The 27,928-nt window shown below is 43.2% G+C and overlaps 1 long non-coding RNA gene across 1 annotated transcript in view; it reads left to right on the top strand.

Moving 5' to 3' along the window:
- The first annotated feature begins 11,348 nt into the window (after nucleotides 1–11,348).
- The window catches only part of LOC133385797 (uncharacterized), a 31,321-nt gene continuing 14,741 nt past the window's right edge, over nucleotides 11,349–27,928 (top strand). The window contains exon 1 of the long non-coding RNA XR_009762962.1: nucleotides 11,349–11,464. This is a non-coding gene — a long non-coding RNA (uncharacterized LOC133385797). The remainder of the gene's footprint in view (nucleotides 11,465–27,928) is intronic.

Below are 27,928 nucleotides of genomic sequence, written 5' to 3'. Positions count from 1 at the left end.
GAACTGTTTATTTGCATCTCAGGCATCACCTTCTGAAATCAAAAGAAATATTAGACCACCAGGAATGGTAGACTATCTTGTTCTGCACAGAACTACAGTTCTCAGAGTTCATTGAGAATACAGATTAAGCATTGGAAGGTCAGTTTACAAGACAAGGCATAGTCTAAATGTACATGATGCAGAAACCTGTATCTAAGTAGTTCTGGTTCTTCTCAGTGCTTTGATGGAAGACTACCTGGGAAACCATCTATACCACCTTGACTTCAATGCTCAGGTCTCCGCGGTGAGCCGGGCAGCATTATATCAACTTCATAAAATACAGAAGATACGCCCCTACCTCCCCAACCATTGGCTCCCTTCGGTGGTACATGCCTTGGTCTCTTCCCGCCTAGACTATTGTAATGCGCTTTACGTGGGGTTACCCGTGAAAATGATCCGGAAGCTGCAATTGGTACAGAATGTGGCAGCTCACCAGATTAAAGGTAGCCGCTGCTGAGATCATATCACTCCAGTGCTGAAGGAGTTGCATTGGCTACCGGTAGTTTTTCAGGCCCAATTCAAGGTACTAGCCTTAACCTTTAAGACGTTATATGGTGCCGGTCCAACTTACTTAAAGGAACACCTTCAGCATCATCGTGGGTGCCACTCAACAGATGGGCCTCAAAAGGCCTACCCATTGTCCCATCAGTCAAAGTAGCTATGCTGGTGAGGACTAGAGTGAGAGCTTTTTCAATTGTAGCCCCCACCTTATGAAACTCTTTACCAAATGACCTCCACCAGGCCCCCTCTCTGTTGAGTTTTCACTGGGCATTGAAGATCTGGCTGTTCAGACAGGCTTTTGAGATGGGTTAGGTTCTGTTGGTTCTGTAGAGATTGGTTGTGATTTTAATCTGTTAATGTTTTTATGTTACTGTTTAATGTAATCGTATATTCTTGGCTGTATGTTGCCCAGAGTGGTTGGACAAGCTCCCAGATGGGCGACTAATAAATCCAATAAATAAATAAATAAATGCTTAAAGAAAGGTGGATAATAAGAGAACAGAGCAGATGTTTTCAAATAAACATTTCTATTTTGCTTATTACTTGTTGATTATTTTGACCCTTCTTCTTATGTCAGACTAGGGTTGCCAGGTTCCTGGCCTGAGACTGATGCTGTATCTTTAGGAGAAGAGAAAGTCAGCCAACTGCAGGTGTTCTTGCAACCCTGTAATGGGAAAAACCACAAGGTGGAATTCTCCCTTCCCCCTGCAGAACTTTTAAAGCTTTAGAAGACCTCTTGGTTGCCAGGCCCAGCCTCCAAGAGGTCTTCTGTGTCTTTAAAAGTTGTGCAGGGGGAAGGGAGAATTCCACTTTGTGGTTTTTCTCATTACAGGGTTACAGAAACACCTGCACTTGGCTGACTTTCTCTTCTCCTAAAGATACAGCATCAGTCTCAGGCCAGGAACCTGGCAACCCTATGTATGTCAGTCTGTAGACTCAGTTAACATTTTACTCCCCTAACCCCATCTCTCATCTTCTTGACTAACTGCCTGCATCTCTTTCCCGAGTAGCCCCTCCTTTCCTGAAGGTTCTTTTAAAACAAAATTAACAGGAGCATGTTAAGTACATCACTGGGGGGGGGCAGTATCTCGCAAGTAGAGAACATGTTTTGTAAGCAAATGGTTCAAAAATCAATCTCTGGCATCAGATAGGGTTGGGAGAGACCCCTGCCTGAAACCCTGGTGAACTGTTAATCAGTGTTGTGTTGTCCAGTCTATTTACTGTTTAGTTAGATTTTTCTGCCTGTTACCATCTTATTGTTCTCTTCTCAAAAGGATCTGGAAGTTCCATCATATTCTAGTATGCAGGGCTCTGGAGTGATTTTCACTAATTTAATTAATCTTGTTCCTTAAAAGCAATATGCAGTTCTCTCCTTCAGATTGAGTTCTTCTCAGAGCAGGCAGAAGAACATCAAACTTTTCTGTTCTGTAAGTTTTTTTTTTAAAAAAACATGCAATTGAACCTACCCCTGTAGCAAAATCATTTCTGAACCTTATCTTGTACAGTACGGCAACTTCACCAGCTCAGCAAAAGCAAAGATTGAGTACCTGGAGGTTAGCTAGTGGATTTCGTTTTCAAGATTAAAAGTTTACACAAGAGAGAAAGATGTGATTGTTGAATGAGTCCAAATAAGGAGATAATGAGACACGGCTGTTGACTGAGTACCTAGTGGAAGCTATATAAGGTCAAAAGAGTGGGAGATAACCTGATTGCAACTGTCTAATTTGTTGCTCAGTTGGAAAGTATTGGACACACCATAATTCTGGAGAACTGCCTGGAGGTGTGAATTACATTAGTCTGATTTATGGAATACACACACAAGTGGTCTATTGGCATATGCTAGATATTGCTATAAATAACTAGCTCTATATCCTTTGGAATTATAGTACATTCCATTCCATTTAAAGAAACTGGTTGTTGGGAACATTTCATCTGCTGGTATGCTCTTAAACTACATTCTAACTGTTCTGCTTAACATATTGTCTGTTCATTTTGTTTCAGAAACACCCAGATGAAGGTATGTATGGCTACATTTTTTCATTCTCAAGCTAAATTCACTAATTTAAAACAGTCTAGTTTTAAAGACAAGCACTATTGTGCAGTGGTTAATTATCTGCATTGTGTGCATAAAAGCTGAAGATAAGTACCTGGTATCTCCAGCCTAGGGGTAACTTAAAGCATAGGAACATAAGAAGAGCTCTGATGGATTAGGCCAAAGACCCATCTAGTCCAACATCTTGTTCTCACAGTGGCCAGCCAGATACCTATGGGAATCCTAAAAGCAGGACCTGAGTGCAGCAGCACTCTTCTAAGGTTACCAGGTGTCTGGTTTTCAGCTGGAGTTTCTGGCCTTTGGGGGTCCCCTCTGGGTCTCCGGGTAACTCACCTTCATCTCTGGACTCTCAGCTTCAATTTTTTTAAAAAGGTTTCTAGGTGGTCTGGTTCCCGAGATATAAACCAAAACGTCAGCCACCTGCAACTGTTAAATCTGTTTAACGGATCTGTTGTACCAGCTCCTAGCTCCATCAGAGCTTGGAAATTTTACTTTTCAAAACTACAATTCCCATCAGCCCCAGCCAACATGGCCACTGGATTGGGCTGATGGGAGTTGTAGTTAAAAAAATAACTTTTCCAAGCTCTGGCTCTAACCCCTCCCTTTCAGGATTGTAAATCAATAAGTGAAACCAGGGTTGTGATTTGTTGATCCAGGCAGTGTCTAGACTTAACTGCAATGTCATGAAATGGTGGCTTTGAGATATTCAGTTTGAGTAAGTAAGAATATGGCTTAAGTTTTTTTTCCCTCTTGTGTGCAAGAGTCAGACCCTGGGCTGTTGGAGAGGGCAGTGCTATGAAAACCTTGGTAATATGAAAGTATTTAATCCAATACTTGCTTTTCTGGGAGTAAAGCAATGCTAATCCCATGTTTGTTGTTGTTGTTATGTGCCTTCAAGTCAATTACGACTTATGGCAACCCTATGAATCAGTGACCTCCAAGAGCATCTGTCATGAACCACCCTGTTCAGATCTTGTAAGTTCAGGTCTGTGGCTTCCTTTATGGAATCAATCCATCTCTTGTTTGGCCTTCCTCTTTTTCTTCTCCCTTCTGTTTTTCCCAGCATTATTGTCTTTTCTAGTGAATCAGGTCTTCTCATTATGTGTCCAAAGTATGATAGCCTCCGTTTCATCATTTTAGCTTCTAGTGACAGTTCTAGTTAGAACAAATTAACACCCAATTATTTGTCTTTTTCGCAGTCAATGGTATGCACAAAGCTCTCCTCATCTACCTGGAGTAAACCCCATTGAATTCATTAGGACTTACTTTTGAGTAGACATGGTTATGATAGTGCTGTAAATTAATGGGACTTTCGAGTAAACATAGCAAAGAATTGTGTTTGCATTGTAAATCTTTCCCTTCTCCTCCAATCATATTTTTAAAGCAATTAGGCAGGGTTTACCTAGGTATCACATTTTTTATTATGTAGGAGACTAATACTGATTTTTTAAAAAAATGTTCTGCAATGACCAAGCGGCTTGACAATAAACTATTATATGGGGTATATTTTTACAAGTGTGTATGTGTGTGTGTATGGAGTCTTTCCAACAACCCTGTGAGGTAGGATTGGTGATTGGAAACCAAGGCAGCTCACAATAAGAAATAAATCCCTTTAAAAACTAATAACCATAAAACAAGTATAAACAGTTGCAAAACAGCTTAAAGTGGTATGATTCTGAATTTTGGGTTGGGTGAATGAAGTTTATTTATTTATTTTTATTTATTATTTGATGTATATCCCATCCTTCCTCTCAGCAGGAGCCCAGGGCGGCAAACAAAAGCACTACAAACACTTTAAAAATCATAAAAACAGACTTTAAAATATATTAAAACAAAACATCTTTAAAAACATTTTTAAAAGCTTTAAAAACATTTTTTTAAAAAAAAGAAAAGAAAAGGTTTAAAAACATATTAAAAAGCAATTCCAACCCTGACACAGATTGGGATAAGGTCTCAACTTAAAAGGCTTGTTAAAAGAACAAGTTCCTTATCACTTGAGGCTGCAGTTTTTTCCTGGTTGAATAAGCCCCATTGAATACATTGCGACTTGCTTCTGAGTAAACAAATAATAATAATAATAAACTTTATTTCTACCCCGCCCTTTTTCCAATAGGACTCAGAGCGGCTTACAACTGAAAACAACACCATTAAAACATACAGAGTATATTATTAAAAAAGAATTAAACTATGAGAAAAATTAAAACCATAAAATGTAGGTTAAAAACAGTGGACAATTAAAATAATAAAATCATATAATGTAATCACCAAACCTATGACACTTAATCCTGCTCGTTCTCTATCCCAAATGCCCATTGAAATAAAACAGTCTTTACTTGTCGCCGGAAAGACGGCAAGGAGGGAGCTGATCGCACTTCATTCAGAAGGGAGTTCCACAGCCTAGGGGCGGCCACCGAAAAGGCCCTATCTTGTGTCCGTGTCATATGTGCTTGCGAAGGTGTGGGGAACACAAGAAGGGCCTCACCTGAAGCTCTCAAATCCTGGACAGGTTCATGTAGGGAGATACGATCTGTCAAATAGTCTGGACCTGAGCCGTATAGGCTCAAACATAGGATTGCACTATAAATATCTTTACAGGTTGTGTAAATAATAAACATATTTGATAGTCATGCTTATAGAAATATTTCTTCATACTGTGTCCCAATAAGTATCCGATTTCACACTATGGTTGTACAATACTTCCTCTACATTTTAAGTATGCCTTTCTTCCTTGAGGTGGTCATGGTTCTCCATTGTTTTCATCCTGAGGGGCAGATAGGCTGAAAGATGGTGAGTAGCCCATGGTCACCCACTACACTTTATAGCTCATTTGCATTTTGAAAAATTAATTAAAACAATTTACATGCAGGCAAAATTTATTAAGTGGATCCACACAATACATTTAAAGCACATCCAACTCGCATTTGAAGCACATGACTTCCCCTAAAGAATCCTGGGAAGTGTCATTTCTCCCTCATAGTTACAGTTCTGATTCTGTGGTGGTATTCATGTGCTTCAAATGGGTGTTGAATGTGCTTTAAATGAATGGTGTGGATCTGCCTTAGGTATGATGTGCATTCAAGAGTGAATTGAAAAGAACAATTTTAAAAGATACTTTTTTAAACAGGGAAAGGATTGTAGCTCATTAGTAGGGCATATGCTTTGCATGGAAAGGTCCAGAATTCAATTTCTGGAAAAGACTATTGCCTGGAATCCTGGAGAGCCAATGCTAGTCCATGTCATCGATACTGAGCTACATGGTACCAAATGGCCTGAGTCAGTATAAGGCAGATTTCTTTGTTCCTAAAAGTGGAAAGAGACTCAAGGGCCACAGTGACTCCAAAATTTTGGAATGCTTCTGACCTGGCAACCCTACACTCTTCCCACTCATAAATCCCAACAACTGGCATTCAGAGGTATACTGCCTCCAACAGTAGAGGTACAGCATAGTCCATCATCTCTACTAGTCATTTTTAACTATCAGAAATTTGAGGAAAATGCATTTACATCAGGAAGCTTACAAAAGTTTAAAAAATAGCATCCAACAGAAAAGAAAAAAATTAAATACTGTTTTTTTTGTTTTTAATTTCTCAGGTGGAGTGTTGTACATTCGTAAGTGAAACTGATTTTTTTACACAGTTCAACTTATTGGATTTCTGTTGTACTCAGGTATATGAAGAAAAAGTTCATGATTATTTTATGAGCCAACTATGCTTTAAAAATCCATATTTCCCACCTATTTGCACTGCAAAATAGTGTTTATTTTTTTTCTTTATTACTTAGATGAATGCCTCTTCATCTATCCAACTTGGAAAAAAAGTATGTTTGGTGCAGAGTACTTTATTTAATTTGAGTATTTTACTTGCCCACTTATGCACAGATAGAATTAGGTTTGTAATTTTTTATAGTCACTTAGCATCCACTTGATATAACAATTTAAGAGATACATTCTGCAAAGAAAGCAGTGCATATTTTAAACTGTGCTGCTGCGGTACAACACAGTATGTTATCAATAAATCAGTTTTCCAGGCCTCATTTCTTTTGTCTGCAGCTTTTTATTTTCTTGTTCAAGGACCCCTTTTCAGACAGCATTTCACAGGCTTCTCGCTTGAGAAATAAATTACACATCAAGAGATATTTTTTAGATTGTTAATAGGTATGAATCATTGTTCTGTAGTGCAACAACATCTCATTTATTCCATATCTGTGACATAACTGCTTTGTGGGGTGCTATGTAAGACCAGATGAAACAGAAATATCATTAAAAAAATCTGGCACGGAATAACAAAAGGCTCAAAACAACACAAAACCCTCAAGCTTCACTTTGTCAGGTTTCTATGTAAAATAATAAGTGGGTATTGTCAGGGAGATGGAACTATAAAAAGATAAATAAATAGGTTTTTACTGTTAAGGGTACATCTTAGTTTGTGTGTTTAAAGCTCCAGGATAAATCTTTCTTTGTTATTCCTATTAATATTAATGTAGGTGTCAACCAATGACAAAGAATATATTAAGCAAAACACCCAATGCTGTTCAAAATCTTGTTGGGATTTCAGAAGGGGCTGTGCTCAGTTTTCATTGTTAGTAGACATTTTAAATGTTTTGCTTCTTATTTAACTCCAAATTTCATCTTAAAGAGAACCCTTAGATACCATTGGTCTGAACGAGCATGGAATTTATAAACTGACAAGAAGAAGCAGCCGCCGCCACAGCAGGCCATAGTGTAGATATGTTTCTCAACCATATCAACATTAGCTATCCAGCTAGCCGACAGAGGACTGCTATTTGTGTCATTGTTTTGCTAAGTAGGGCTATTTGCATTAGACCACTGACTGCTAAGTATAGTCATGAGATCTTCATGACATGGACAAGGCTGGAATTAGGCAACGAGATATAGGGATTTTATTTCATGTCAACATGGAATCAAATATGACTTGCATCAATATGTTCAAAACATCAACAGAATACAGATACTTATTCAGAACGATGCAATCTAGTAAAATGTGTTCATTGAGCCATGGTAAAACTGAGGCATGGCTTATTTATGGTCATAATAAGTAATGCCTCAATGAACATGTTTTAATACACTACTTGTTCCTAACTCACCAATTCAGGGTGCCATTTTCACAGAGTTTGTAACTCCTTTATCAGTTCCTAGGATTGTGTTAAATGCCATTGTAGCGTTCTACATCACATTCTTTTTGTTACCTAACAAGGATCATCACTGATGTACATTTATTTAGGGTTTTTTTCTGGTTTATATCCCTCCTTCTAGCTTACCTGCAATTTCTCATGGCGGCTTACAATTATTAAAATATCAAATAATGGCAGAGATCTAAAGAGCAGTGCAACTACTTGCTACACTCAAGAAGGCTTTAGGCTTGTGTTTATCAATCAGCTCTTCATACCTCAAGGTAAACGACCTTTGAACCAAGGGCAATTTCAAAAGTGATTTGTGATACTGGGTAGCAGGGTTTGCTGTTTCAAGAAAGAAAGCCAATTCCTTGGCATGCTTAAAATAGTTTTTCATTTTAATTGTAGCTAAAAATATAATGAAAACCCATTGAGTTGTATCTAGGGATGGACAGACAAACCTAAGGCTATGTTCACATTACTGACTTAAAATGCAGTGAGATTGGTTTTTTCCCCCTTGAATTTCCATTTGAATTTGCACAGCTGTTGTATACATCACAACATTTTATGTATTTCCACACTGCCTTGCTGTTTGTCCACATCGGGGTGGGGAGGGGGTGGAGATGTGCCTGGTTGGTTTTCCTGCCCCACCCACAACTCCTATTGGAGCTTTCATTCCTCCATCTCCACCCCCTTGGAAATCACCTTCATGGCAGCCATGATCCTATACATCTTGCAAATGCAAATATATATATATATATATATATATATAAAATTTGTGTGTGTGTGTGTGTGAGAGAGAGAGTTTTGAAAGCAACAAAAAATTAAAAAAATAATTAAATTTAATAATTTTTAATTTAACTTATTTTTTTAAATTTAATGTATGCTAGCAGCTGATGGAGGCGGAATCTGAAACGTTTTGCTAGTAAAGTAAAAACCTCTGTTTTGTTAATCACAGCAAACACACAGCTCCCCCTATCACCTTTTTAAAAGCCAGCAATATTTTTCTTGCAAATGACAGCTGGTGCAATCAATGCATTTGGAGCAAGGGGGGAGGGGGCTACTTGTGCGTTTTGGGCTCCAAATTTTTCAAACTATCTCTGTGCTGCTTGATTCTCTGCTCCTGCTACCCACTGAGCTCCCCCCACACCCTGTTTGCAGAGGCACTGAAGGACAGAAATGAACACAGATCTCTCCTGCATAGGGTTGCCAGGTTCAGAGCCTGAGACTGATCCTGATTCACCAAGCCAATATTGTGGCTTCACAGGTGTTTTACAGTCTCCATTTTGGCAAATCCAGGCAGGCAGGAAATTAGAAGTTTTATTTACTTTCTGTTGTCCTATTGTAGCTGGTCAGAGGTATGTATTACCAAGACACATGGTATACAGACCAGTGTTACATTTTAGTTGTATTTAGATGTGTTATGTTTAGTGAAAACATTTGCCACTGCTTATGTCATACATCTTGAAACATACAAACACAATTTCTAGAGTGCTTTCATGGATTCCCAGATTTTATAAATGCAGGAAGCTCAGTTTCTGCCCAACACATTTCCTGTTTCATGCTGACCCACAACAAATTCTTCTGTAGACAGCGCCATAAAGTCTGCATCTGTTAAACGCAAAACATAATCCTAAACATGTTACTAGGGAGTCCAATTGGTTTATTTTATTTATTTATTATTTGTTTTATATCCCACCCTTCCTCCCAGCAGGAGCCCAGGTTTTACTCTCAGGTAAGCATGAAAAGGATTGCAGCTTAAATATCTAAAATCTGGTGAACATTGTTGACACTCACAAGTCAGTGTTATAATCTTGAAAGGTCTTGTGAATGTGTAACAACCAGGATGTACACTTATGGAAACTGATGGTTAGCATTTACTTTTCTGTGTCCAAAAGCTAAATAGACCACCATCATCATCACAGTTTATTTGTATGCCACCTTTCCACAGTAATCTATGCTCAAGGCAGCTTACAGCATGAAAAAAGTTACATAATTCACCAAGTTACAAACAAAAATTAAATAATCAAACAATAAGCTAAAAATAAATCTGATTAAGAAATATAAATATAATGAAACAATTTACTTATAATTCATTATAAGGTCTAACAATAAAATACAAAGAATAATCCTACTAAAAACAATAATAGATGTTAACAGCTTTGTAGCTGGAAGAAGTTACCCCCCCCTTTCACACACACACACACTGCCCCTGCCATCAGGCCAGATGGAAAGCAGGCCAACAAAGTAGCGAGAGAGTCTTCCTCTTTTTTTTTTTAGATTCATATTGTTAAGAGCAGTACGAATCCTTCATTGTATATTATTGGAATCTAAGGAAGATATTGTAGAAAAGAGACTTGTAGGATATTGTAATTTAGTTGTACGCTGGGACCTAAAGCAGAGGATATACCACTCATAATGGAGGGTATGAAAGCTGTACAGTGATACGTGTTACTGAGCAGTGGAAATAAAATTCTCTTTTGAGATATATGCTGGTGACATACAATTATAAATAATACATACCTTACCAGTACTTTCCAACCAACACCATATAGTTTGATTTCCCTTTATAAGCAAAACATTTACATATGTTTGTGGGAAATGCGAAAATCAACTGATGAGATGCAGCATATTTACAAGGGCACATACTCAAGACCATGTCATGCAGATTAATTATCCCTTAAGAGACTTATTTGTCTTCTTGTAATCACAAGCAGGGTAGATAAAAAGGACAATTTCATTATTCTTTCAATGCATGTTTATGGAAGAAGATGTAATTATAAGGCCCCATTTGCACTATACGTTTAAAGCAGTATTACACTACTTTAAACAGTCACGGCTTCCCCCAAAGAATTCTGGGAAGTACAGCTTGTTAAGATGGCTGAGAATTGTTGGGGGAAACCTCTAGTCCCTCACAAAGCTACAATTGGTTTAATCAATCCCTTTTCCCAGAGAACTTTGGGAACTGTAAGGGCGATAGGAGTCTCCTAACAATTCACAACCCCCTTCACAAACTACAATTCCCAGGCTTCAGTGGGGGGAAACATAACTTTTTAAAGTAGCATAATATTGCTTTAAATGTATGGTGTAGAATGGGTCTAAACATGCAATCCACTATACACTTACCCATGCGTAGGGATGGATGAGAATTTCAATTCAATTTGCATTTCAAGCAGAATTTATCAAATTCGCACTTTCCGAAACAATATGAGAACCAAAACACAGCCATCATTCAAAATTCACATTTATTAGAATTTTGGGATGCAGTTCGCCAACTAAACAATATTTATAAAAATGCATGTATTAGGGGAAAGTGTGCATAAAAATGATGAGTGAAAATAACATGCAAAAAGGCATGATGTGATGAGAAATGGCTTTCAAAAACGTTTAACTTTGTCAAAACTGCCTTGTAATTCACTCCTTTTTTGAGTAACGAATGGGTAACTTCATTACATTTTGCTGGTAATAGAACGAGGAGTAACTTCACTTCATTACTTTTGAGCTGTAACTTTAACGTTTCCAGTGACGTTACGGGGGGGGGGGGAGAGCAGGGGAAGTCTTCGGCTCCTCTGATTTGTGGATAAAAACCATGTGCTTCCAATTGGGCTTCTGTGCGACAAGAGAGGAGGTGGAGAGCGAAACGGGATTGAGAAAACAATTGTTTAAAAATGGAGTGAGGGAGAAAAGAGCTGGAGAGCAAAGAGGCATTAGTAAAATGGACATGAAGAACTGGCTGCAGAGGTGAGAGACAACAATGTGTGTGTGTTTGGCGTGCAAAGCTCCCTCTCTTACCAGCGGAGAGAGAAGAGCAGAGCCAAAAGCAGGGCTTCAGGGTGGCAGGCAGAAGTTGCAGCAGGGTCCTAAAGAGCTGCGGCTTTGTTTCCTGCCCTTCCTTTTCCAAACAAGCAGAATGGCATCTTCGTCTTGTAAGGAAGATATTCCCTGGAAGCTCTTTTGTGTAAATCCTCCTCCCCATGGCAAATGCAAAGAGTTCCAAACAGGCACTTGTTAAAAATGACTGTATAGGTGACTTATAGTACAATATATACCAGTCTACTCAGAAGTAAGTCTCTTTATGTTTAATGCCGCTTACTCCCAGGTAGATCAAAGTGGGTATAGGATTGCACTAATTAGGCAACATGAGGATTGGATGAAGCTGTACCAATTTGCCGGGGGGGGGGGGGGAGAAAAATATGACCCTTTATAGCACAAAGATGCATCAATCTGGTTAAGGCAAGTAAAATGTGATGCATGTAATACAAGGACTAACCTGCAATCCAGTACCTGTCTACTCAGAAGTAAGTCCCACTGAGTTTAATGGGACTTACTCTCAGGCAAGTGTGTATTGAGTACACACTTACCTGGGAGTAAGTCCCATTGAACCCAATAAAGCTTACTTCTGAGTAGACATGTATTGGATTGCAGTCTTAGTTTCCTTTTTCTCCCATTTTAATTCTGCCTTCTGTATCTTCACAACAGCCCTGTGAGGTAGGTTAGGCTGAGAGTTAGGGACTGGCCCAAGGCAATAAAAAAGCAAAAACAATAATGAGTAAAAATTTAAAATGTGAAAATGCTCATGCTCAGAGTATTTTTGTTGCTCTTTGTCAATGCTTTGAGTGTGGGTTTTTATGTCTACTGTCTCATAACGTCTTTTTGCCTGAGAATGTCGTATTTCTTACTGTTACAGATGTTCTTTTTTTAAAAAAATTGCCCAAATTCTGTGGTGTTTATTTTTTAACTTGAGTTCTTTGCATGGTTTAGGGGTGGCATTGCAGGAGATCAGGCTCTCACGGACATCTGTGGGGCAGGTAGAAATTAAATGGAGTAAGCCTTTTTTGTATGGAAATACAATTATGGGGAAAGCTTCACCTGTTAACATTATATCTGTCAGACATCTTATTACTTGTGTGTGCCCCCCTTCCCAGATTTATTTTTGATTTGTGAATGCCATGACCATTGCCATTCCCTCCCCCCGTTTATCTTTGCAACAACCCTGTGAGGTAGCTTAGGCTGAGACAATATATGTACATAAGCAGCAGTTGGTAGTTGTAGTTGGTACAGCATTAATAAAGTATAGTTCCTGAAATGTATTCTGGTAGAGTCCAGTCCTATATATGTCTGCTCCAAATTAAGCCTCATTGGGTTAAATGGATAAGTATATAGGATTGCAGATTAATTTTTACCTCTGAAAGGAACGCACTGTCAGACATAGAATTTAAGAAACATACTTTTCTGGATGTGTTTGAAACAGATGGGTAGGTGGGAAGAGAGTTGGGTCTTCAACATAGTGCCCTCCAGATGTTGTTGGACTACAACTCCCATCAGTCTCAGATACCATAATGATGCTGAAGTTGGTTCCTAGTTCCCAGTTCCCAGTTCACAGCTACAGTAACTCCAAGCCAAAGTTAACATGTCTCTAAACCCAAAAATATATGTTGGAGTACCCCATATCATATATCACAGTGATCTGGGGAGTCTCCCTGCCAAGAATAACAACACATTTATTCAGTCAAAATTATCAGGCTTCTGAAATGCTCATAAATGCATAATGATATCATAAAATCATAAAAAATAAGTAACTGGGTGTGCCCACCCCATAGTCTGTTCTGGGCCAGGACAACTCATACACTCCAGGGAAGGGGAGGGTGTCTTCTACAAGATGCCAGTGCATCCTGCCTGGCCCAGAGCTTTTGCTGGGTGCAGGGCAGGGATAAGTGCATGTATGTACAACCCAAAGTGACAAAAATATGCAGAAAACAATAAGAAACTGAGGGTGCCCACCCAAAAATCTGCACTGTGCCAGGCAGTATTATAGTAGCAAATTCAGAAGTGCAAGGTCCCTTCATGATAGTATCAGCCATAGCCAGACCCCCCTCTACCCTTATTTTGCTCCTGGGTTGAGAATGAAGTCCTTGTTAATGCCTACTCCCATAACAACTGATGTCCCTAGGAGACAATCAGTATGAAAGGGGAGAGTATTAGCTACTGCAAAGAGTCTTCTCAGTGGGTGACTCACCTCCTTTCACTCTGGTTGGCTCCAATCAGGAAAGGACAAGGAAGCATATTAGAAGACTCTTCTCAGTGGCTAACACACTTCCCTTTCATGCCGATCAGCTCATATGATGCTGGAGACATAGGGACCCTGCTCCCAAAAAAGTAAGGGGCAACTTACTGGACAACTACATCCCTGCTGCCATGACAAATGATACATCCCAGGAAAGGGGAGGGTGGCCTCTACAAGATGCCAGTACTTCCCACCTGGCCTATAGTTTCTGCTGGGTGCAGGGCACCCATAAGGTCATCTGTGCAGAACTAGAATAATGAAGAGTAAGTAGAGAAAAATATGTAATTTGGGGTGACCACTCCAAAATCTGCTGTGGGCCATGAAACATCATTCACCTGAGCAAAGGAGAGATTGTCCTCAACGAGATGCCACTGCATCCTGCCTGGAATGGATTTTCTGGTGGACACATGAAACAGATATGTGCATCTATGCACAACAAGGAATGTAGAACGTATATAAGGAACTGCGAGTTCCCACCCAGAAACATGCTTTGGGCACTACAAGTCATACAGTTAGTGATTGGTAGTTTGGGGCCAGGTGACTGGGCCTTTCTTTGCCTGGTGGCCATTTTGGCAGACTTTCTGTGAGGCAGCCATTTTGGGAAGATTGTCATAGGTGGCCATTTTGATAGGTGATCGGCAGCCATTTTGGAAAGGTCATCTGGAGGGTGGCCATTTTGGTAAGGTCTTCAGGAGGGGGGGCATTTTTGGTAGGGTCTTCTGGAGGGGGGCATTTTGGTAGGGTCTTCTGGAGGGGGGCATTTTGGTAAGGTCATCTGCAGGGTGGCCATTTTGGTAAGGTCATACGGAGGGTGGCAGTTTGGGTAAGGTCTTACACTGGCGGCTATTTTGGTAAGATAATTTTTAGGTAGTAGCCATCTGGGTTGTGGGCCATGCCTCCTAAGAAGGGTGGGGGTGGCCCTAGGGAGAAGGGCAAGGCCCCGAAGCGGCCTGCTTGGCGGTGACCTCCTTCACCTTAGGACATGTCACAGAGGAGTGATGGGGGAAGGGTGGGAGGCCAATGTATACCGAGGCTGGGCGGCAGATGCTGGGGGAAAGCTAGGGGCAGGTCACGTCAGGTAAGAGGGACTAGGGAAAGATGCATAATATCTGTCCCCTGTTCTGGGCCTGTCCAGAGCCAACAGACAGCTGGGGGATGCTTGACTCCATACTCTGGCCTTCGACTGCTGCTGTGCAATGCCAGGTCTGTTGCCCAAAAAACATCCCTCATCCATGATATGATATTGGATGAGGGCACGGACCTGGCATGTATTACAGAAACCTGGCTGGATGAGGCTGCTGCTCCTATCCTTGCAGCCATGTGTCCAGCTGGGTTCTCGTATGCACAGCAGCCGACGGTCGGTAGTCAGGGAGGGGGAGTGGCGGTTATTTACCGAAGGTCCCTGGTTCTCACCAGACCTCCTCTCTGTGAGACCAAGGTGGCAGACTGCATGTACTGGAGGTTGGGCCCAAAGGGCAGTCTAGGGATTCTTCTCGTGTACCGTCCACCCTGCTGCACGACGGACTCCCTGGCCGAGGTGCTGGAGGTGGTCTCGGCTGTGCGTGTACAGTCCCCAAACCTGCTGGTATTGGGGGAATTCAATGTACATTCAGAGGCCATCCTTACTGGGGCGCCTCGGGACTTCATAGAAACCATGGCTTCCTGGGAGCTGCACCTTATTACAATGGGGCCCACCCATGTAGCCGGTCATGCACTCGACCTTGTGTTTGTCTTGGGAGAGGAGGGGAGTGATCTGAAAATTGGGGATACATCCATCACCCCCTTGTCATGGTCAGACCACTACTTGGTGAGGATGGACTTTTCGGTGCCACAAACCTTCCGTGGGGGTGGAGGACCTATTAAGATGGTCTGCCCCAGGCGTCTGATGGATCCTGATGGATTCCTGAATGTGCTTGGGGACTCTCTGGAGCATGTACACAGCCACTCGGCTGAGACCCTGGTGGAGGGGTGGAATGCCGCAATCGCCGGGGCATTAGACCGGGTGGCTCCGAAACGCCCTCTCCCCCTGAATAGAGCTCAGACGGCACCGTGGTTCACCCCACGGTTGCGAATTCTGAGGCGGGAGGTAAGACGGCTAGAGCGCCGGTGGCGGAAATCTCGCTCTGACGACGATTGGACACATGTTAGAGCGGCTGCGGCAGCCTATCATGTGGCAATAAGGGCAGCAAAGAAAGATTTTTATTCTGCCTCTATTGCATCTGCAGAGTGCTGTCCCAGGAGACTGTTCCAAGTGGTCTGGAGCCTGGTCTGTCCAGTTGCTCCGGAACCAATGGAACGTGCTAAGGCCCCCTGTGACGAGTTTGCTAAGCACTTTGTGGAGAAAATCGATCGTATTAAGAGTGCTATTCCGTGTGCTGTGGACACAGTGAGCGAGCCAGAGGTGACCAGTGGTGCTCTGGTGGTGTGGGATCGGTTCCAGCTTCTTCCATCTGATGAAGTGGACAAGGTGCTTTCAACCTTAAAGCCAACCACTTGCTTACTCGATCCTTGCCCATCGTGGCTCATTATGAGCTGCAAAGATAGACTGGGTGAGGGGATCAAGATGGTGGTAAATACATCTCTCGAAGAAGGAGTAATGCCATCAGCGCTCAAGGAGGCAGTAATAAAACCAATTTTAAAGAAGCCCTCCTTGGATCCCCAAGATCTGAACAACTTTCGCCCAGTCTCAAATTTGCCATTCTTAGGCAAGGCGGTTGAGCGGGTGGTGGCAAAGCAGTTGCAAGCACACTTGGAGGAAGCGGATTATCTGGATCCATTTCAATCGGGCTTCAGGCCTGGACATGGGACGGAAACAGCCTTGGTCGCCTTGGTAGATGATATGAGGAGGGCGTGGGATAGGGGCGAATGCACCTTCCTTGTCCTCCTTGATCTCTCAGTGGCTTTCGATACCGTTGACCACGTTATCCTCCTGGACCGCCTGAAGAGGTTAGGCATGGGGGGCACTGTATTGCAGTGGTTCCATTCCTTCCTCTCTGGTAGGTACCAAAGAGTGGCATTGGAGGATGAGGTCTCGGATCCTTGGCCTCTCACTTGTGGGGTGCCACAGGGTTCCATCCTCTCCCCGATGCTGTTCAACATCGATATAAAGCCGCTGGGGGCAATCATCAGGAGATTTGGGCTGCAATGTCATCAGTATGCGGATGACACACAGCTCTATCTCTCATTTAAATCTTCACCGAGGTTGGCTGTAGAAACCCTGTCCAAGTGCCTGGAGTCGGTGAGTGGCTGGATGGGAAGGAATAAGCTGAAGCTGAACCCTGACAAAACTGAGGTACTGTTTGTGGGAGACAAGGGAAGGCTGGGGGATGTGGACCTGGTGCTCAATGTGGTACGATTGCCCCTGAAAGACCAGGTCAGCAGCCTGGGGGTCATTCTTGACTCCCAGCTGTCCATGGAGGCTCAAGTCTCAGCTGTGAGCCGGGCGGCTCTGTATCAACTCCATCTGATATGGAGGCTGCGCCCCTACCTTCCCAACCATCTGCTCCCACCGGTGGTACATGCCCTGGTCACCTCTCGCCTAGACTACTGTAATGCGCTCTACCCTTGAAAACGGTCCGGAAGCTGCAACTGGTACAGAATGCGGCGGCTCGTCTGATTAAAGGCGGCCGCCGGCAAGATCACATCACTCCAGTGCTGAAGGAGTTGCACTGGCTACCGGTTGTTTACCGGGCCCAATTCAAGGTGTTGGTTTTGACCTTTAAAACCCTACACGGTTTTAGCCCAGTCTATCTGAAGGAGCGCCTCCAGCATCATCAGGGATGCCGCTCAACAAGATCAGCCTCAGAAGACCTTCTCTCGATCCCACCGGTTAAAACAGCTAGACTGGTGAGGACTAGAGAGAGGGCTTTTTCAATAGTGGCCTCCACCCTGTGGAACTCTCTCCCAAATGATCTCCGCCATGCCGCTTCTATGATGAGCTTCCGCCGGGCCTTGAAGACCTGGCTCTTCAGGCAGGCTTTTGGGGTGGGTTAGGTTTTTACTGTTATGGTTTTAAATTTTAACGTTTTAATGTATTGTTTTTTATCTTGTACATCGCCCAGAGTGGCTGGACAACCAGCCAGATGGGCGACTAATAAATTTAATAAATAAATAAATAAATAAATCCTCTGTGGATTAGAGCCCTGATGTTGTATTTGCATACTCAGGGGCAGTACCAGAACTTGGGGTTTTTGCTTTTCTGAGCTGCAGCTCCCATTGGCCTAATCCAGTAGCCATGCTGGCTGGGGTTGATGGGAGTTGTGGTTTGGAGGGGTGATTTTTCCAAGATCTGGGCACTGCTTGCTGGATATGGAAGGGGTGTTGCTCCTTCTGCCCAGCAGCAGCCTATGCTTGTAGATAGGTTGGGGCCCCTGTGGGCACTCCTGCTGCAGAGGAAATCTACCTCACTGCTGACCTGTTGTCTTCTCTCCAGGTTGGTGCAGTTCCATTTGGGGAGACGTTAGCTCCTCTGGGGGTCCATTTGCTGTTGGCAACAAGGGAGCATATTTGGAAGGGAGAATGCATGGATGTGTTTCCCCTGTTATAAAAAGGATAAGCAGGAGGAGAGACACAATGAGAAATTTAAAAGGAAATGGTGGATGGGAGCTGGGGTGATTGGATGGCAGGAATCTTAATTTATATGGGGGTGGTGATTCAGCGCCAGCCTATGAGGGCAACAGCTTTGGTGAAATACCTGCACATATTTAGGGCACATACAGAATTCATGGGGTCAGCATGGCTGGCCTATGATGAATTTTTTAGGATGAGAGAGGCAATGGATATAAACCTACAGTGGGACAGAAAGGACCCAGGTTGTGGTTGCAGTTCATGACTGCAGCTCTACCAGTGCACGGGGATAAGGCAGATAGTGGGCATTTACTGGGTCAGTCTGTCACTGTGGTGCCTTCCTGTGGGTCCATGTGGCAGGGGATTCAACCCTGCCTGCTCTGTTGGGAGTTCAGTGCTAAGGGCTTTTGCAACAGGAACCTATGTAAATTTAGACATGAGTGTTCCATCTGCACTGGCTCCCATCCTTTTACCAGGTGCTCTAGAGGGGTTTAAGGGTTTTCAGAAGGGGAAAAAACCAGATCTGGAGGGAAGCCTTCAGGTAAGGGCCCCCACCCTGATTAATATTCGTGGGTTTTGCCTTTTCTCTGTCAGTATCCTAGGCAGGTGGATGCCCTCTATGCTCAATATCAAAGGTTTTCCTCCAGGTGCCTATTCTGAGGGAAGCTTGGAGGCTGGCAACAAGGGAGAGGGCCTTCTCAGTGGTGGCCTCCAATTTATGGAATGATCTGTGTGACAAGATGCACCCAGCGCCAACACTGTTGTTTTTTCGGTGCCAGGTCAAGACTTTCCTTTTCTCCCAGGCACTTTAGCTTGTGTTTTTAAATTGCTTTTTTAAAAATGTGTTTTTATGCAATGAATGAATGAATGAATGTTTTTGGTTTGGTTTTAGGATTTCATTTGTTCGGGAGCATAGCCTTTACATGTCAGGGAATTTGAAGTCGGTAGTTGGAATGGAGCTAGTGGTGCAGGAGAAAATAGATAAGTAAGTAGCCGAGGTTAGGGTACTAGGTCCATTTGACTACCCTCCTATGCTCGCTCATAGCAGTGTTTTGACCTATGTCTATATTTTGACTGGTGTCTGCTGAGCTAGGGGTGCCTTGGCCATGGGAAAAACTAAGGGCCCTTTGCCTGTGCTTACCTTTTTTGGGAACTGAGCTTGACTCAGTGGTGCAAGCTTGCCATTTACCAGCAGTGAAGTTAGGGGAGTTGAAGCATAGGGTGGCCAGCATTAGATGCACCAGGAATCTTGGAGCAATTTAATTGTGTATCTTTTGGCGACGGAGCTTATTATTGGAGGCAGAGTGTAAATTCACTCTGTTGCCTCTGGGGCTTTGGATTTGGGGTTATTTTTCAGGATAACTGGTATGCAAAGGCATAGCCAGTGGAATGGGCTGAGGCTGTTGGGCTTTCATGGGCTTTCATGGGCTTTGGGTATTATGTAGTTCTAGCTCTGAGGGAATCTTATTTCATGCAGTGCTGTTATAGCATTTTGTGGGCGGCTTTTGGATGGGAGAGTTGCTTTGCCCCCGTTTTAGGAATGATAGGTCTGGTTGGGCTTTGGAGGAGGTGATGTTTCGGTAAGTGGCAGCTGTGTTTGGATTCACTTGCACAAGTCAGAGCCTGACCAGAGGGGCTGAGGTTTGGTCATCACTTTGGCCTCTTCCCTGTACAAAGGCTGTGTCCAGTCCGGGCTTTAGGCTCATTTTTGCAGCTTAGAGGTAAGTCTAGAGGGTTGTTATTTTGGCACCAGGATGGTCAGCCTTTGACTAAGTTTTGGTTTTGGTCCATTGGGAGACGGGCCTTGTCACTGTAACCTGACCAGTTTCTGAGACAGGGGAGGAACAGAAATAGCCATCTTTGAGACATTTATATCAGGAGTAGCAAATACACCTGAGAAGTAGAAGGAATGGACTTTACACATGGTGCATTGTGTCCAAAACTGTTGTGGCTATGATTTATTAGGGATCATTTCATCAATTCTTTCCACATTCAGAACATACCATATCTAATCCCAGCTGATCTACTGTTATGCTGAGCCAGCAAGCGCTGTTCGGGTAATAAAGATGCAGATTACCCTGTATGGGACATCATGGAAACTATTGCTCACATTATAATAGATAATGTGCAGTGACCGCTCTCTGCCTTTGAGGGGCTGACTGGAGCTTCTAATAACTGTCATGTTTGGGGTTGGATCCCAACCAGTTTGGTACGCACTCTTTCTGGTTGGGTGTGGCTTCTATAGTAGCTATGTTGGGCTTTGGGAGCACAGCCATGGAGGCAGTGGGGCACTGGCGGTAGGCCATTTAAGGGCCCTCCTTAACCTTTGTGCTGCTGAGCATATTGTTAATTGTTGTTTCTGTTTTAACAGGTTGGAGGGTGCTGGAGAGAGTCAAGGTACTCATATGTGGCCACAGATGGTGTTCTGGGCCAAGAGGAGGGCGTCACAGACAAGGCACGGAACCCAGTTGGAGCTCAGCCATTGCGCTTTGGTCCAGTGGCTGGGTAGATGTGGCATGCTGTGGGAATGCCTCCTGCCAATGCTTTTTGATGCTTTGTTGGTGCAGCACTCTCCACATGTTTTGGTGATACATTTGGGAGGCAATGACCTGGGACTGTTGAAGGGGAAAGCCCTTGTCATTCAGGCTTGCCTGGACTTTGCAGCCATACAATGGAGGTGGCCTGGGACCGTAATTGTCTGGTCCGATATCCTCCCCAGGAGGAGTTGGAGGGATGGGTTTGATCCCAGAGGCCTGAACAAGGCTTGTCAGAAGGTAAATAGGGAAGTCTGGCTTGCCCTTGCTGGTTGGCAGGGCAAGGTAATACACCATCCGGTGGTGAAGTGTGGAAGGGCTGATCTTTACCTGCCAGATGGTGTTCATATGTCTGAACCAGTCGCCTTGGGGCTGGGTAGGAATTTTTAGCTCGTCAGCCTTTGTTTGCTGACAAGTTTTTTGCCTACCCTGATTGGCTCTTGTTTATTTGGCTATTCCGGCTTAATGTGATTCGGCTGATTTGCTGCCTGGCCTGGTAGTTTAATATTGTAAATAGGTTCATCTGGTCACGTTTGGTGGATAGTGTGGGAATTTCACAGAATAGGGTTTGGTGACCACCCTTAGGCACCCTTTAAGGTGATTGGTGGGTTCTGAGGCCTGCCTTCCAGGTTCTGCTGCTGGTTGGCAGGATAAAGCTCACCTTTGAGGCTAACCTGTAACACCCAGTCAGAGTTGTGCAGTCCTGGGGGGGGTGGAGCAGGAAGGCCTCCCTAACCACCCTGCGGGGATGGGGCCCGGAGAAGGGGATTGGGCTTGGACCACCCTCTTTCCCATGGCATGGTGTCCTCGCCTGATTGGGTAAGAGTTAGGTCCCACACTTATCTCTGCAGATCATTTATTATGCAATCAAGCATTTAATTGGTTTTATTTCAATAAATGTGGGCCTTGATTTACTTCATCTTGACTTGCCTCTTCATTTCACGGCTATGCACTGCAATTCTGGTTTGTCTTTATGACTTACAAAAATTGTGCTGGCCCACCCCATCCTATGCTAGGATGGACTCTGTCTATTGTACTACCCATTAACATCGGGTGGTTAGCTTTCAAATCCATTGATATTTTCTTATCACATGCTAAACAGTAACACAGAAGGTAAAATACAACAGTAATATATTAACTCAATAGGCAAGTTAAGTGCACCATTTGACAAACTCTCTTTCCTTTGGTGGAAGAACTATAGAATTTATTGAACTACCAGACTTAAAGCTACAAAAGTAGAGCTTGTATTCAGAGAGATTAGTTGCAGTTAATTGTGGTGTCTGTAAAGGTTGCTTGATATTATGCATGCAGCAAATAACTCAAACTTTATTTAATTAATCAATCAATTAATTAATTTGTTACTCACTTTTCTTCACAAAAGTGAACCCAAAGCAACTTACAATCAGTACTTTCTCTGAAGCATAACCAGACAGATATATCTGTATTCTGTTGCATGTAAACTATATATTGTTCACCAGGTAATTCTTTTAAGTAGAATTTGTTAAATAAAATAAAATAAAAATACAAAGATTGTGGAATCGCTGCTTGTATTGGCTGTCCCAAGCACATAAATATGGCTTTAAACACCTTCCTTACCTAATGTTATAGTGGCTGGACAAATCTTGATTTCTCCCCCCCCCCCCCAGAATAGAATTATTTTTGAAGACACAGCTTTGGAGAGTTACAAGGAAGTACTGTTGTTTGGGGGGAAACTGATGACTTAAAAAAAAAAACTGGTACTGCCTTTTTTTTTTGAGTGGTGTCTGCCTCAAACATTTATATATTTGCAGCTAAACAGATAAAATACAGAGCCCGGTCATATCTATCACTTACTTATTTCCAGTGTGACTTCATATTGGCAGACAGTGGCATTTTTGAAGAAGTGTGCCTAGAAAAGTCATTGTAAATAAAAGAGAGAGTATCTTGGTTGCCTACTCTGGTTGACTCATTTTATATGGTGAACCATGTTTGTATATGCTCTTTTTATGGAGTTTTAATTAGGAAGCTGAAATATGTTTAAATGCCATTTTAAAGCAGGGAGTTGGAATTGAAGACCTTTGGGAGACTTTTAGCTACACTGTAGCAGAGTAGGATGGCATTAAGAGAACAAGTAGCTCTTAGACCACTGTAGGGTGATGGGAATCTGCTACTGGTATGTGATGAAACTGGATTAATTGACCTTACTTGTTTGTACTTTTAAATTCAAAGCTCCAATTTGTATGAAAGCCTAGATAGCAAAGTGTTATGTCATGTGCAATGGCTGTCTGCTGCTTACGTAGCCAAATGTATTTATTTACATCTCATTTAAACCAAATGAATAAGTTTTCCTCAATCACACTCAAGTATTCATAGTGCTTTGACTGAAACTTGTCAGTCTACTCCAGGAAAGTATAAGTTATTACAAATTTGTTTTGTCTTGAACTAAATTGTGGTTCAACACTGAGGCTGAAATCCCTTACACACTTATCTGAAAGAAAGTCTAAATCCCGCTCCGTTCGCCTGTGCAAAGCCTGTGCGTGTGGAGCGTAGTTGTGGCTAGGGAGCGAAGCCGCAGCTGCCATTTCAGAAAAGGGCAGCATCGTGTGTCGCACATAATGTGCACACGTGACGCGCCATGTGGAGGGGCGGAGTGCCAGGGGCTTATTAAAGCCCGCACCGCCCCTTCTCTCCTCCTCTTTGCTCTCGACACAGAGGAGGCCAGGCTGATTGGCAGGACAGAAAGCGGCAGCAGCGGTGGTGACCATTTTGTTTGGTCGTGTGTTCGGTGCCATTTTGGTGGCATGGAGGTGGCCAGGGGAAGGCCACGTTTTGTGGGCCAAGTCAGCCTGGTTTCCTTCCCTTACAGCAGTCAGGCCCCTCAGGCTATAGCACTGCAGGGGCTTGAGCTGCTAAAGTGGCGGAGAATAAGGGTGGCCGCGTGGGCAGTGCCATTTGCGGCGGCTGCAGAGCATCTGCAGGCAGCCTTGGTTGTGAGGCTGGGTCGGTCGAGGCTTTTTGGATGCCCCCCCCCCCGGTAGTTGAGGGAGGGTGGCAAGTGTAAAACAAGATTACAACAAGATTACATATAGCATTCATCACAACAGGGGATTAATAGGTAAAGGGGGATAGTTCAGTACTAGTAATATTAAACACAGAGGTGAATAAGATAAACCCAATGCCTCCCAAAAAGGGGAAACGGAGGGCAAAAGGGAAGGGGATGGCCAGTGGGCCACTGCCTAAACACCCCCTGGTTGCTGGAACTTCTGATGAAGAAGAGGCATCGCCATGGGAGGCTATTTTAGCTTATCTGTAGGTGCTGGAGAGGTGGGGAGGGGCTCACCACGTCAGGAAGCATTGCATCCCCCGCTTGTGGTTGAGGCAGCTGCTGGACATAGGATTGCTACAGGGGCTACAACTGGGTCTTGGCGAGCTAAGGCTAGGGGGCGGGGAAGCACCCGTCCCTATTCTGCATTTAATAGGTTTTTTGGGGGAGGGTCATTTAGATGGCAATGTGTATAACTTCCTTTCCATCAAAATACGATAAGCCATTCTGTTGAGCTCCAGAATTGTTCTACCCCAAAATCCTACCTACTTCCCTCAGAATATTTGCTGAGGACCCATGTCAGGTCTTTATTTTATTGTTCTCCAATTAAAAAGAATGTAGATGAGAATACATTGAATTTTCTCTGTGGCAGTTATTGGCTAGGATCTGCGACCTCAGGCTACCACAGAGACAGGTCAAATTATTTATGCCAGTACCTTTCAAGGTATTCCAAAAATGCATCCTTTGTGAAAACCCGGCTTCTTCACAGCAAGCAGATTTTACTGTGTTGTTGACCTTACTGTGCTATTGTTACAGCATGCTAACCATACAAAAAGTTTAAAAAATGAAAAGGATTAGTATCAATCTCTTTTGTTGTTGTTACTCTATCAGACAAGAAGATGCTGGGATTTCACATAGGTAAAGATGCAGGTGAAAGGGGTCAATGTTTTATTATCGCTAGAAGCGGGACAGCTCATTTTTACTAAATACATAATCTTTTGAGAGAAGTACAAAGAAAGAAAAGAGATCAGCCTTGGGCTAAGATTAGCATTTCAGGATGAATCTGACTGTTTTCTCATAAGGCATTGAACCGGCAGCAGAAATACTGTGTCTGCTGAGGAGGAACAGACAGACTCTGTTTTGAATGGCCAACTTGTTAATGGCTGTAGAAAAATTCCAGAGGACAGTAATGCCCCCTTAGACATTTTTTTCTAATCTCTCTCTCTGTATTTCCTTACCCCCCCTTTTTTTACACATCCTGTATGCACTAATCCTATGAGCCATTACATCTGAAAATAGGTCTGTACTAGCTGAGCATAAGGAATGTTGGTTGGTGTGGTGGTGCAATATGTGGCAATATGCCAAGATTGTGATCTGATCTGTGCCCACATGTATGCATCTCCATTATGATCCTTAATGGTTTGTTTCATCGGACCTCTTTAGAGCCCCAACCTCACATATTCAGTGAACCAGAAAGGGGGTAATAGTCATGCCCACTGCAACTGCTGGCCACATCCTTGGTAGCTGCATGCCATGTGTGCAGATGACAGATGTGGACCTCCTTCACAAGACAGGGATCCCTGATTGGCCAGGATTCCTGTTCACACAGAGGAAGCCTGCTTGCGTATATCTATATGCATGCAGCTCCCTTTATGCCGCTTCTGAATGTGTGGGCAGAGTGGGATGGGGGATGGGGCACGGGCAGATGCAGAGTAGCCAAAGCATGGTTAGTAGGCATGATCATCTTACTCCCCTCACGTTCACTGAATGTCAGAAGAGAGCTTTGCATATGTCTTTCTTATTTTAGCTTTCATTGCAAGCAATCCCAGGGCATGGTACAATAACTCATTTTGAGAATAACATTCATCAGCACAATATAAAATGAAAGGAAACATGGCTTTCTGCTACCTGGCATCAACAGCTAGCATACTACAGTGATCCCTTTGTGCCTTATTCTCCCCAACATGATATGTGCGTCGATAATGGAGGATAGATAATGGAGCATAGGAGACTGCCTTGTACTGAATCAGAGCTAACAGAGCTCAGTGTTGTCTACACTGACTGGCAGCAGTTCTCCAGGGTTTGAGACATGAGGCATTCCCAGCCTTACATGGAGAGGCTGGGAATTGAACCTGGGATCTTCTGCATACAAGGCAGATGCTCTACTGCTGAATTATGACTGTTAGCCAGGATGGCTATTTGAAACCTGCATTTGAAGAACTAATATGCTACTGAATGCCAGTTCCTTGATTGTCCACCTGCATGTGGACTTCCTGGCTAGACCTCTGGTTTGATACAGGAAGATTTCTCTTGCCTTCAGATAGGATGTAGAGTCCTGTACTCTGACCCCCAACCCAATCTGAAAGAAACACATGTTGCTTCCCTCAGAATTCCCTTGATGTTTCTCCTGAGCTGGAACCTCATACCCACCACATAATTTTGCTTTAAGTAAAGCTTAGGACCAGCTCCAGTCCAGCTCTTCATAGCTTTGGGCACTGTATAGACAGTTTCTTTACAAGAGCTGCATTCAGACAGCGGTTTATTCTGTTTTTCCAACATTTCCTTACCTAATAATTTCCACATTTTATTTTATCTTTCACATGATATAAAAGCCACTTCTGGAAATCTAGTGGAATATAGTGAAAGTGTAGCACTCATTTCCGTGTTAATCCTTTCCAGAAAAAAATCAGTTTGCAGCCCCATTAACCCAGAAAACTGTAGGAGTAAAGTGACACAATTTGGGGTGGTATACCAGCTTAAAGTTCGTCCCTGCCATTTTCAGAGGGGAACAGAAGTGTGCATTTGCAGAAAGGGTGGTGGAGCAAGTGACATGTCCAATGATATTCATTGTTGTGTCACAACACTCCCACTGGTTTGTGTGAAATGTAGCATGACATGGTGGTCTATCGGTCAAAAAGCTGCAGTTCCATAATGTAGTAGGTGCTGCAGCGTGAAAGGAACAATAAAAATCAGGACCTAAGTTCTATCATTTTAATTAGCAAAACTGATGCAATAAACCCATGTCAGAATGCAGCCAAGGGCCCAAAAGAACTTACCGTGCTTGGTGAGGGCACTAGCAGTAGATAACTTACTGCACAGCCTGGCTTATATGTTCAGTGGAAGCTAAAGATCTCTGAGAAATTTCGCATGTGTTATTGGAACCCCCTTTGTTTTTCAATGACAAAATGATCCAGGATGTTTCATCTGAGCAGAAACCTCCATATTGACTTTGAAACATTGTTTGAGCTGTGCATGTGCTCCAAGCATCCCTATATGCCAGGGATGCTCTCAGATGAATATCTGTATCCCCTAGAAAAGTACTTTCCCTACTTTACCTTTTGGAGTGGGGTAACCTTTCAAATGTTGGCTTGGAGAGTTGCTAGAAGTTGACTTCTGACAGGTTAACAGGGGGCATCTTCTGCACGTGGATGAAAATGCATGCACCTGAACTCCAAGGTACCATGTATTGTACAGTCTGCTATCTCATGCAATGCAATTGGTGAGCATTATCTTAGATGGCTGGTAATACAGTATGGGACAAGTTTTTCCTACTACGGCTTTAAGCAAAGCAGTAAGTCCCTGCCTCAACATCAGTGCAGGAAGGAGGCAAGCTGTAAGGTGCCTCCCATTCACAGGAGGAAAAACATTTTTTGTGACTAGAGGGGGATTTTTTAGGGTGTGGAATGAAATTGCCTCGTAAGCTGTATTATACTCCTCCAGGCCACAGTCTCCCCCACTTCTCCCACACATTGCCCCAGATTGTTTGTTGTGGAGCACAGCAAGACACTTTTTTTCTGGTGGGTACCATTCCCCCCCACCACAGAAAAAAGGTCTGGAACTATTGTATGCCTGGGTCATTTTGGAGAGGAACGGTGGCCACCAGCAGCTGGCCAATGAAAGGAGTTCCACTGCTGCTAAAGAAGAACCGGCACCAATATAGGCTGTTGCCTTGTCATCTGCCACTTACCACCCATTGAAACCATTAGCCAACTTTGCCACCTCCCACAATGAAATCACCC

The sequence above is a fragment of the Rhineura floridana genome, chromosome 5 (genome assembly GCF_030035675.1).
Source record: "Rhineura floridana isolate rRhiFlo1 chromosome 5, rRhiFlo1.hap2, whole genome shotgun sequence".
NCBI classification, from domain to species: Eukaryota; Metazoa; Chordata; class Lepidosauria; order Squamata; family Rhineuridae; genus Rhineura; species Rhineura floridana.
Note: the sequence above shows the minus strand (reverse complement) of the source record. Positions and strands in the feature narration are given on the sequence as shown.